Genomic DNA, 12,487 nt, shown 5'->3' with positions numbered 1-12,487 from the left:
GAACCCCAGAGAAACTCCTCTCACCAGTGTTTCCAATGGATCCCGTGGGAATTTTCAGACCTTATTTTACTTGACAGTTTTGAATCATTCAGTACACCTCATTTCCCTCACAAATGTCTTCTTTCCTTCGTAGCAATTATACAAGATTCCCTAGTTTTTCTCCTATCTTTTGGAACGCTTCATTTCTGCCTCTTTTGCAGGCTCTTTTTTTCTCATTAAATGCAGTGTGACCCCAGATTATCTGCTCTTCCCACTCTATATGCTTGACCTGGGCAATCTGACTTCCTGATGAATCCCAAACTGATCACTGGCTCATTATGAGCTCTGGATACATATATCCAACAGTTCCTCTCAGCAAGTGCAGAACTAGATTTATTAACTACTACCCCCATCCTCCTTTTCTTCCTCTTCTCTCTGTCATAGCAAATGCCGTTCCTGCCTGCCCAAACTAGAAAAGTGGTCAACTTGACTTCCACCTGTGCATACACGCAGTTGTTATCTTCCTCTTTCCGTAGTGGTTTGCAATTCTGTTCACTTTTATCCATTCACAGTGCCACAACTCCAGGACACCATCATCTCTTGCCTGCATAACTGTAAGAGCCTTCTAACTGGTCTTCAATTCATTGTTCTCTCTGCAGCCTGAGGGATTGTTTCAAAACACTTTTAAAATGTCAATTCTCTGCTTAAAATTCATCAATATCTTCCTATGAAGATAACGTTGAAGTTTTACCTATAGGTAGTGTGATCATTTAGTTTCTCATCCAAATGGGGCTTCACTTTGGAGAGTGAAAGGGAGTACTGCTAATTATTATGAAGGAACAGGAGCATAAACTGAGACCATCTGAGAAAATGGGATAAGAGTTCACCTTATTGATAAAGCCCTGTGAAGTCTGGTCCCCAACAACTTTAGCAGCCTGTCTCCTGTGCTACCATACACACTGGTCCTTCTGAACTTCACTCAGCTCCTTGAACTCACCATAATTGCTCTTGCTTTTGAGCTTTTGGACATAGTGTTGTGTTTGCCTGGGAACCACTGCTTTAGACTTGTTAAAAATACAGACTGTTAAGTCCCATTCTGGTTCTACTGAATCAGAATCCACATGTAAACAAAATCCTCAGATTATCTCTATGAAAATTAAAGTTTTTTTTAAATTTACTGATACATAATTGACATGTAACATTAATTTCAACTTTAAACATTGAACATTAAAGTTTGAGAAGCACTCATTTAGATGATCTTGTGTAAGTCAGACAATTCTAAGATCACCTCATGAATATAACGTTTATGCTATAGATTTCCTTTCATACATTCATTTACCTTTCACCTTTCAAACTGCCTTTTATAAAAAGAATCAAATTTTGTGTGACCCTACTCTCTGCCTCTGATTAATCCTTTTCTAGGTCTGAATTTTCTTCTTAAAAACATAGAAATCCTAACAATAAATACACAGTGTTTCACATAAGTTGGAATTTGTTACATCAAAACCAAACACTTGATATTCTCTCTGTGGTTTGTATTCTGCTTGCAAAGTTTTTCTGTTTATTCTTTAAGCCTTTCACAGGTCACCTTTTTGAGGTTGCTGCTCCCTACACTTTCAGTCTCACTCCAAGCTGAAACACAGCCCCTCTCTTAACTTCCCAAAGCAAGAGCTAGCTATAACTTTACCAAGAACTTGGGAGTCTATGAAATGAAAATACATGCAGAAAATCAGCCACTGGAGAGGAGTGCTTCAGGGGTTCATGGCTACACCTTTCCAAGGGGAGTTCTGACCTTGGCTTTACTCCTTGATGTGTTGCTAAAATGCTGCTCACCAACCCCATCCCCCTTCTACCTCATGTTTATGCCTCCTCCAAATTACCGCCTACCTAGAACACAAACCCCATCTCATCTCAGGACTAAAGATAGAGAAAAATCTAGTTTTCCCTTCTTGTCCTGGTGTAAAGCCTGCCCCAGCCCAGTCTGTGTCATCACATGCAGTCTAACTCCTTCGAGTCCTTAACACTCTTCAATTTAGAAGAGATCTCGGCTTGATTGTTGCTCAGTCTATAGGTCTGCTGAAGATTGTCAATCACTCTCCCCACCCAAAAGTATCTAAATGCCTTCAGAGGCCCTTAGTGAAATAGATACTGCAAGTTTTCAAAAAAGTCAGGATTCTGCTGCAGATAGAGAGCACTCTTTCCATGTAAAATAGTTTAGTTAATTCATTCAGAGACTAGATCTAACTGTCAGAAATTCATATGTGTGATGGCTGTATTTTTTAAAAATATTAATGGTCATCTGTGCATGTTTGCTGTATGAGTTCAAAGAATGACTCAAGTATGAATCGTGTCCTATTTTACTCCTAATTTCCCCTTTTTCAGTCATCTTTTAAGAGTTCCCTCTTTCTTGACATAATTTCAGTGAAATTAAACTTGAACAAAGTCATTTCATCAGACAGTGCAGAAACAACTAGATATTCATGTAGGAAAAAATGAAACTTAACTCATCCCTCACACCACACACAGAAATTAATTCCAGATGGATTATAGACCTAGACATAAAATATAAAATGATAAAGCTTCTAGGATAAATCAGAAAAATATCTTTGCAATCTCAGGGCAGGCAAAGATTTCCTGAGGAAAACACAGAAAGTACTAACCACAAAAGGGAAAAAAATTGGTAAATTGGACTTCGTCAAAATTAAACACTTTTGAAAGACAATGTTAAAAGAATGAATAGATAAGCCACAGAACAGAAGAATATGTTTACAACACATGTGTCTGACCAAGGACTTGCACCCAAAATATATAAAGAATGCCTGAAACATAATAATAATAATAATAATAATAATAATAATAATAATAATAATAATAATACCAATCTTTAAAAAGAGGCAAAAAAGTTTGAATGGTCACTTCACATAGAAGATATATAAGTAGCCAATAAACACTTGAAAAATGCTCAACATTATTAAGTTTTTATAAAAGTATAATTTTAAACCACAATGAGATACTACACACCCACTAGAATGGCTGAAACGAAAGAGGATAAAAACTCCAAATTCTCATGTTTTGCTAGTGGAAGTAGAAAATGATATAACCACTCTGGGAAGTTGTTTGGGAGTTTCCTATAAAGTTAAACATATCCTTATACAATTCAGCAATCCCAATCCTAAATATATGCCCCAGTGAAATGAAAAGATGACGACAGAAAGACCTATACGTAAATGCTCATAGCAGCCATATTCCCGGTAGCCATAACGAGGAACCAGCCCAGGTATCCGTAAGCAGGAGAAAGGAAAAACTGTGACCTGTTCATACAGAGGGATACAACTCAGCAATAAGAAGAAACTAACTACTAATACAACAGCAAGGATGACTCTCACAAACATTACGTTTGAGTAAATGAACCCAGACTGAAAAGAGTGCATACTGTAAGATCTCAAGAACAGGCAAACTAACCGATGGTTAACAGAAATCAGAACAGCAGTTGCTTGGGGTGGAGGTGGTGGGGAATGACTGGGAACGGGCTGAGAGGACTTTCTGCTGTGATAGAACGTTACTTATCTTGATAGGAGTGTGGATGAACGCAGGTGTCAGAACTGAAACCTGTGTGTCAGTTTTCTCAAAACTGACCAAAATATACACATAAGATCTGTGCATTTCCCTGTATTTAAATGATGTATCAATTTAAGAAAAAATTTGAGCAGCTTAAAATAATTTAATAATTGCATTTAGCTTCTTATAACAATTGATCCATAAATCCTACCATTTCTACTAATAATGGCCAATTACTCGATGGTACAGATGAATAGCATTTTATATGTGTTATCTACTTAGGTAAAGCTAGTGTTATGGATCTTCTGAATTTTGCTGAAGATAGCTGCAGATTTATTTTAACTTCTGTGTTCAAATATAACACATTTGTTTTAGAAAATGGCTGATTTCCCTCAGTGCTTTTCACTAACATGTGATCCCCTTACATGTTTCTGTTCATCTTTATTTTCTGATCCAAAATGTCTTCAACATTTGATTCTTGTACTTTTCCTCTCAAGTACTATTTCTCATGATGAAGCAACAGCTTAAAATGTACTTGGAATTTCTTTTCTGGTTTGACCTTCTTTTCTAGAGTGCAGACCACACAGGCACAGCACACAGAAGGTACTCAAATACCTAAAAAAATGTTGAACTTTTGAACATTTGAAAAAAAATGTTTAATCTCATATAGTGGGTTCTCCTTTCCTTGAACTCAGAGTATACATGTAAGATAAATAATTTAATTGTGTCCAAATAGATCTTGCCTTATCTAAAAAGAATAATAATAGGAAATGTTGAATGATATTCTAACTTTTAAACTCTTATGGTTGAAATATATTGGTCTGTATGTATTACAGTCATGCTGGAAAAAGTTCAACAAAATAAAACAAAAGCGACTGACAGTTTCCATCTTATTACAAAAGATAAGGGACTGGTTTGACTAGAAGTATCTGTTTTTAAGGTACATCATGTTTATCTTTGGCAAGAAGTTAAAAGACAGCTCTATAAAATTATTTGTGTCTTTGACAAACATTTAGCCAATTCATTAATGAGAATATTTTATACTTTCATTGCAAAGGTTAATTGCACTGTATAATACAAGAGTCTTTAATATGTATTAGGGACATCACTTAATAAATATATTTTAGTTTTCAGATGCTTTTGATTGTTATATTCTGTGCTTTATGACTGAGATCTTATTAGTCACTCTTGTACTATAATGATAAGAGAAACAAAGCTAGTAAGTGATGACTCGTTAAACTGCATGTACAAACTCTGCTTCATGAATTTTCTAATTGTTTTTCCCTGTTCTGGACATTAACCAGCATCCATTCTTATTAAATAAATATTTCAAAGTTTCTGCCAAATAAATAAATTCAGAAAGTAAGAATTAATACGGTTTGAAACAAACTTGTACCTTAAATAATACTTCACATCAGATACTAAGGCAGTTAAAGATATTTACTAAATTAAAAGCCACCAGAGGGCAGCTTAATACAGTAGTGATGGAATACTTTTAAGTATGGTAGTAGTGTTTTTTAAATAATTCCAATAAGTTAGATATTACAGATATATAGGAAAGAAAGTGAAAAGAGACATCTAATAAAATGTTTTAAAATTTCAGTTATAATAAATGTTTCTGAGTTTGGTATATTTGTATTATATTTTCTATGCAGTGCACTTTTTTAGTTGATCTTCATATATAGATATGAATTAAATTGATTCCCCTTGCTTTTTTTTGGCAGCAGCAAAATTGGCCAGGACATCAAGCAACTTGGCCAATATTAATTTTTTTTAAATGTGATCTTTGATTCCCCTCTCTCTGTGGTGGCCAGTGTTCCTCCTGTAAGAAGGAATTGGCACTACTAACTTGTTTCTAATTTAATGGAATTAAAAAAAAAAATTAAGATGATAATGATCATCCTCTTTAAATTACTTCATATTTTTTAATAATTGATGTATTAATTTGCTTGCTGTTTCGTCTCTTCCTCTGGTTTGTATGCTCCACGAAGTCTAGGACATGTGCTTCAGGGACTGTGCCAAACACAGGGGCTAGCCGTTGGCTTTCAATAATTAATTGTTGATTTAATTAGGTATTAACTATAAATTCTTAAGGAACTAACACTTCTAAGGACTATTCCAAGTGTTCATGTAGACAAATACTTTCCACTCACCCGTCCACCCACCTGTCTAACCATCCATCCATCCATCTATCCCTCCATCTGTCCATCTGACTATCTTTCCATCCCTCAATCATCTATCTGTCCATTTGTCCACCTGCTCATCCATCCATCCATCCATCCATCCATTTATCCCTACAGACATCTAACCCTCAAAGACAATCTTCAGAAAGGGTTCCTTTCTCTTCAGTAATTGAAAAAGAAACTTTTTCAGTGAAGAATTCCTGGCTCAAAGACTTCCTTCCAGAACACTTGCCTGATAAAATTGCTTGATAGTTTTTACAGTAGGGACAGCCTTGTTTTAAAAAGACTGACAGCTTTCCTCTACTCTTCCCATTGGCCAGTGCCATGGTGAAAGAGTACATAAGGGCTCATTTTGATCTTTTTTTCCTTCCCTAAAGCCCTGGTTGCTATTTAGGAGCTACTTTTTGACAAAGTGAAAGATGAGGCCTTTCCTCTTTCACCAGGTTTACGTTATTTACCTTGTAATATGTCAGAGTTTTTAAAAAAAAATTTATTGCTACCCTTCCAGCTTTTTTTAAACTATTAAAAGTGCTTATTGCTAAATGGAATATAGTTTAAAATTAAAATACAATATTATATAGATAATTAATATAAATAATTCATTCACACAACAAAACAGTAGCTTAATAAATATAGTTGTGAAGATTCAATTTGAGTAAAAGATTAGTCTTTTAAGTACAACATTCCTTTCATTGCTAATGAGAGAGAATTCAGGCCTCTGCAAAGACAAAGAAATTCCCATACTTTTCGGTGCATTATGTAAAGTGCAATAATGTTCTTTAGATTTGGAGGAATCAACCATGAAGATGCTGTTTGCATGTGAAGACCCCCCCAGCTTGTAAAGGAAGAGGAACTTCAACCCAGGGATGAGCTCCTCTAAATCCACTTGTCCATTTGTGACCCTCAAATGAAGGTCGAAGTGGGTGATTGCAGCCTGGCAGCTTGGAAAGCCTAAGTGGAGAGGAGGAAACAGCTCTGCTTTAAGACCCAGGCCCACTCCTGGGGAAGAGACCTTCAGGGCTTGGCTCCTATTCTCCTGGCAGATTTGGAAAAGTTCCCGGTGATTCTCATGACCTCTTCTTAAGAACTGTTAGCATCTCCACCATCTCCATCATCTTATATTGAGCATTTGGATCTCTATTCCTTAAGTTCTTAGACTTCTTAATAATAAAATATGAGACCTAGGACTCTGCCCTGCACCACGATCTCTCCTCACTTATAAACTCCATACCGTTAACCATCACCTCTATGCTGATGCCTTTCAAATCTGCACCTCAAGCCCTGACCACTTCCCAGAACTTCAGTCTTTTGTGCTTACCTAGAGGACCCACAGCCACCTCCCATCCACAGTGGGAAGGGAAGGAAAGGAAAGAACAGAAAAAGAAAGGGGAGGGAAGGGAGAAGAAAGGAGAGAGAATAGAGAGGTTGGGTGTTTTTGTAGAGTTTACTTTCTACTTTCCTCCTCCTTAAAAACTGTGAGAAGAATGGAAACTTCTAGAAAATTTTTGGTGGCTTGTCCCCCTGCATCTGGAATTCTGGGAGGAAGATGTCCTTCACAGAGCCTAAAGACAGCAAGAGGCAGTCTAGGTAGAGTAGAACTGTCAGTGTCTCGTTTGTAGATAGAAAGAAATGGTGGAGAAGAAACTTTGACCCCAAGTTCCTCAAAGCCTGCATCAGGCAGAGAGAAGACACAAAAGTTCCATATTCTGAGGTCCGGAGATGCTGGGATTGAGCCAGTTGCCTCCCAGGAGTCACTGTGAGGGGATCACGTAGAACTGGGGACAAGGTGGTGGAGGAAAAACCACCTCCCCCAGAGGGCTGAGGGGGAGGACTGTGATTGCTGGGTGATATAGAAGAATAGGTTTAGCTTTGTAAGAGACCACCAAACTGTCTTCCAAGGTGGTTATACCATTTTGCATTCCCCACCAGCAATGAATAAATATATAATGGTATCTTGTTGTTTTACTTTGCATTATACATCTAATAGATGTATAATGGTATCTCCTTGTTGTTTTACTTTGCATTATACATCCAATAGATGTATAATGGTATCTCCTTGTTGTTTTACTTTGCATGTTGCTGATGACATATGATGTGAGGCTTCTTTTCATATGCTTATTTGCCATCTGTATTATCTTCTTTGGCGAGGCGTCTGTTAAATTCTTTGGCCCATTTTTAAATTGGGTTGTTTGTTTTCTTATTGTCGTGTTTTAAGAGTTCTTTGTATATTTTGCATAACAGTCCTTTATTAGATGTGTCTTTTGTAAATATTTTCCTTCAGTCTGTGGCTTGTTTCTCATTCTCTTTACATCATTTTTCAAGTATTTAACTTAATGAAATCCAGCTTATCAATTTTCTTTAATGGGTTGTGCCTTTGGTGTATCGAAAAAGTCATCTAGGTTTTCTCCTATGTTATCTTGTAGGAATTTTATAATTTCATATTTTATGTTTAGGTGTTATGATCCATCTTGAGTTAATTTTGGTGAAGGATCTAAACTCTGTCTTGATTTATTTTTTGTATCTAGACATTCTGTGGCTGTCTAGTTGTTCCAGTACCATTTATTGAAGTGACTATCTTTGCTCCATTGTATTGCCTCTGCTTCTTTGTCAAAGATCAGTTGACTATATTTATTTGTAAGTAAATATATGTATTTATTCTATAAATAGTCCATGGTCTGTTTCTGGACTCTCTATTCTGTTCCATTGATCTATTTGTCTGTTCCTTTGCCAATTTCACACAGTCTTAATTTCTGTAGCTTTACTGTCATAAGTTTTGAAGTTGGGTAGTGTTAGTACTCCAACTTTGGTCTTATTCAATATTGTGTTGGCTATCCTAGGTCTTTTTCCTCTGCATATAAACTTTAGAGTATTTTATTAGCCAATATCCACAAAATAACTTGTTGGGGTTTTGATTGGAATTGCATTGAATCTATAGATCTAGTTGGGAAGAGCTGACATCTTGACAATATTGACTCTTCCTATTCAGTAATATGGAATATCTCTCCACTGATTTAGTGCTTATTTGATGTCATTCACCAGAGTTTTGTAGTTTTTCTCATATAGACCTTGTACATATTTTGTTAGATTTATACCTTAGAATTTCATTTTGGGGGGTTCTAGTGTACATGATACTGTGTTTTTTATTTCAAATTCCACTGTTCATTGCTGGTCCTCAATATAATTTTTAACAATTTGGTAATTCATCATATGGCTCTTTGGAAGTTAATTAATTAACCTCTTTCTCTTAAAAATATTTAGGTTTTAACTCAATAAAAAATGTTAAAAAATTTAGGTTTTTTTCCCCTGTTTTCTGCTATTTTAAATACCAATGAGATAATAAACAACCCTACACATATATCTTTAGGGAGTTCTAAAATAATTTATTTAGATTAAATTCCTTAAGGTGGAATTTCTGGGTCAAAAAGTACAAATATTTTAAAGATTTTTGATACATCTCACCAAATTGGGCTTGAGAAATGTTATACATACTTTAAATTCCAATTGATAGTGTATGAGAGTAACTCTTTCCTTACATCCTCAGCAATACTGAGTATTATAGTGTTGAGATTCTCTTTTGGAAGAGATTTCTTTTTATTAAAAAATTATCTTGTTTTAGTTTGAAATTATATGATTACTGGGGAGATGGGTAAATCTCTCTGTTGAGGATACCAATAGTTTGCCGTATGCTTCCTATATTTTCCCCACTTTGGTATTTTAACAGGTACTGAGCTCACCTGTGAGTACAACAAAGTGGCATGGAGGTGTGAAAATGTCAGTAGTGACAAAAAACAGTAGGTGTGTGTGCGTGTGCCTGTGCCTGTGCACACACACATTGTGTAACCAAGTGATTTATGCTTCTAAGAAGTGGTTCATGGACAATAGTATAATAATTTTTTTTTAGTCCTTAAGAAGTTAAACATCGTCCAGAATGGGAAGATTCATAGAAACAAAGAATAAATTAGTGGTTGCTAGAGGCTAAGGGGAGGGAAGAATGGGGAATGACTGCTAAGGGTACAATGTTTCTTTTTGGCATGATGAAAATGTTCTGGAATTAGACAGTGGTAATGATTACACAACTTTGTGAAGGTACTATAAACCTCTAAATTGTACAATTTAAATGGGTAAGTTTTATGGTATATGAATTACATCTCAATAAACCGATTATTTTAAAAAGTCAAAGTACTTATTTTTCACTCAGATGAAATTTCAATTTTAATAAAAATGACAATGTGTTTTAAATCGTTTTCCCAAGGCAAAAGAAAGAACAAAGGACTCTTAGGCTTACTGATCCAACATTAATTCAAGGATATTGGGTACAGGGTTTCTATTTGGGGAGATGAAATTTTTCTATAAGTAGATGTTGATGATGGTTGCATAATCTTGTGACTATACTAAAATCCAGTAAAATGTATACTTTAAAATGGTGAGTTTTATAGTATGTGAATTGTATCTCAAATTTTTAAAAGTTTATTTAAAAAGTTAACACAGAGCTACTATATGACCCAGCCACTCCACTCCTAGATATATACTCAAGAGAAATGGATATATATGTCCACACAAAGCCTCTACATCAGTGTTGATAAGAGCATTATTCAAAATAGCCCCAAAGTGAAAACAACCCAAATGTCTCTTGCTGGTTAAAAGAATTAATAAAATGTGGTGTATCCATACAATGGACTATTACTCAGCAACAAAGAAAAATGAAACACAGATACATGTTACAACAGGATGAACCTTGAGAACATTATGTAAGTGAAAGAAGCCAATCACAAAAGATCACACATTGTATGATTCCATTTGTTTGAGATGTCCAGAATAGACAGACAGATTTACAGAGGTAAGAGAGTAAATTAATCGTTGTCCTGGGGGAGGGGAGGAAATGAGGAGTGACTGCAAATAGGGAGGGGTTTCTTTTAGGGGTGATGAAAATGTACTGGAATTAAATAGTGGTAACAGTTGCACAATCTTGTGAATAGGGGGAAAACTATTGAATTGTACACTCTAAATGGGTGAATTACGTGATATGTGAGAATTGTATCTCAATAAAGCTGTTCTGAGAAAGAAAAAAAATTGCTAACAAATACCTACAAAATATTTAGACAAATGTTGGAAAAGACAGATAGTAGATGGTCTCTGTTAATATCACGTTAAAAAACCAAAACAAACGAACAAACAAACAAACCCACAAAGAATCCTTTTTTCCTTTCCCAACCTTCTTTATGAATTATAGCCAGCAGTTACCAATATCTTGAATCTATAAGACCCCTTTAACCCTTTTCTCCCCCTTAGGGGGTCACCGTTCTATGCTTGTGCACACACACTGCTAATGTCCTGCTTACTCACAGAGTTTATGAAATCCACATGCATTTTTTTGCCAACGTTATGTTACAATGAAGAGTTTAATAACACCTTCAAGTTTTTACTTTTACCTTTCACTCTTTATTTCTTTAATAGAAATGCTAAATCGTGTTGATATTATGCATTCATGCTGGACCGTCACCACAACGGTTCCAGATGAAGAGCATTTACCACAAGGCCCTGGTTCCCGTTATTATTCAACTCTCTCTCCAAGAAAATTATATCTCCTTAGTAACTAGGTTGTTTTAGTCATTGTTTTGACTTTTAGCATCCTTGGGAGTGGAATCTTGTCAAATGTTTTAAATTATAGAACTTTCAAATTCACTCAACAAACATTTATTGAGTACCTCTTATTGGCCAGGTACCATTTACTTTTAAGGAACATTAAAGAACACTGGTTAATCAAGTTGTGTTTTTTTTTTTCCCTTGCAGATACCGGTAAGAGCACTTCAAAGACATGAATGGGATTAATTCAGGGCTGTTGCTCCTGACATATAAGCCAGTCTACCTACTGTTGAATGACATGCAAAAAAGAAATCGGGTAAGAAGAGAGTTATTTGTGTACATTCTTTTTGCATTTGTAGAGTGTTTTTGTTTTTCAGTTTTTTTAAACAACAAAAAATTTTTTTAATTCTCACAAGAACCTTAGGAACGGGGCTGGGCAACGCTCTCCACATGATTCTTCTGTGGATGGAGACATGGAAATCAGTGAGGTTATGTGATGTGCTTGCTCAGAGATGCACAGGAGTCCAGAAAGTCTGACTCTTCCTATTTTATTTCAAGTTGACCTCTAGAAGCAAAAAAAAATCAACCTTCCCTAACATTTTCAAAACTGTTTATTTTATTCAAACTTGATTCTAATCTAAATTAAATGCCTTTAATGAGGAAAGAGCCCCACCTAGCTATTTGCTCAGTGGGATCTGGTATTCCATCTGACCTCCATATGTTAGTGTATAAACTGACCAAAGTTAAAGAGAAAGCACAACCTTTCCTCAGTGTTTGGGGATGGTGGAGTAGGACAGTTTATCAGCAAGGCATCAAAAGGTAAAGTGTAACTCTGCTTTTTGGTGAGAAAAGTTCAGAAATGACTGTGTTTTATTAATGAAAACTTCGTAATACTTATCTTTGGCTAGAGATTAAACATGGAAAAATCCACCCATTCAAAATCATAATTTTTGTAAAACTATACATCATTAAATGAATGGGTCATATTCTTCATCTGTTGCAGAAATACTAGCGCTTTAAATATTGCCCGAATGTGTATAAGCCCTAAATTTGGAGTCATTTCACAATAATTTCTCATTTTTGTGAAGCACTAATTGTGCACTATGTAAGAAAAACCTATACTACTCCTGTATTCTCACTACTTTCTTACAGTCACACCACTATCACACTCACAACGCCTCTGA

The 12,487-nt window shown here is 35.6% G+C and overlaps 1 protein-coding gene across 2 annotated transcripts in view; it reads left to right on the top strand.

Moving 5' to 3' along the window:
• Positions 1–12,487, top strand: part of CDK14 (cyclin dependent kinase 14) — a 610,838-nt gene that overhangs the window by 87,774 nt on the left and 510,577 nt on the right. For both annotated transcript variants that reach the window (XM_045519926.2, XM_045519925.2), the window contains one exon: positions 11,511–11,619. The gene's annotated coding sequence lies outside the window, so the exon portion shown is untranslated. The remainder of the gene's footprint in view (positions 1–11,510; positions 11,620–12,487) is intronic.

This window comes from Camelus bactrianus, chromosome 7, assembly GCF_048773025.1.
Source record: "Camelus bactrianus isolate YW-2024 breed Bactrian camel chromosome 7, ASM4877302v1, whole genome shotgun sequence".
NCBI lineage: Eukaryota > Metazoa > Chordata > Mammalia > Artiodactyla > Camelidae > Camelus > Camelus bactrianus.
Note: the sequence above shows the minus strand (reverse complement) of the source record. Positions and strands in the feature narration are given on the sequence as shown.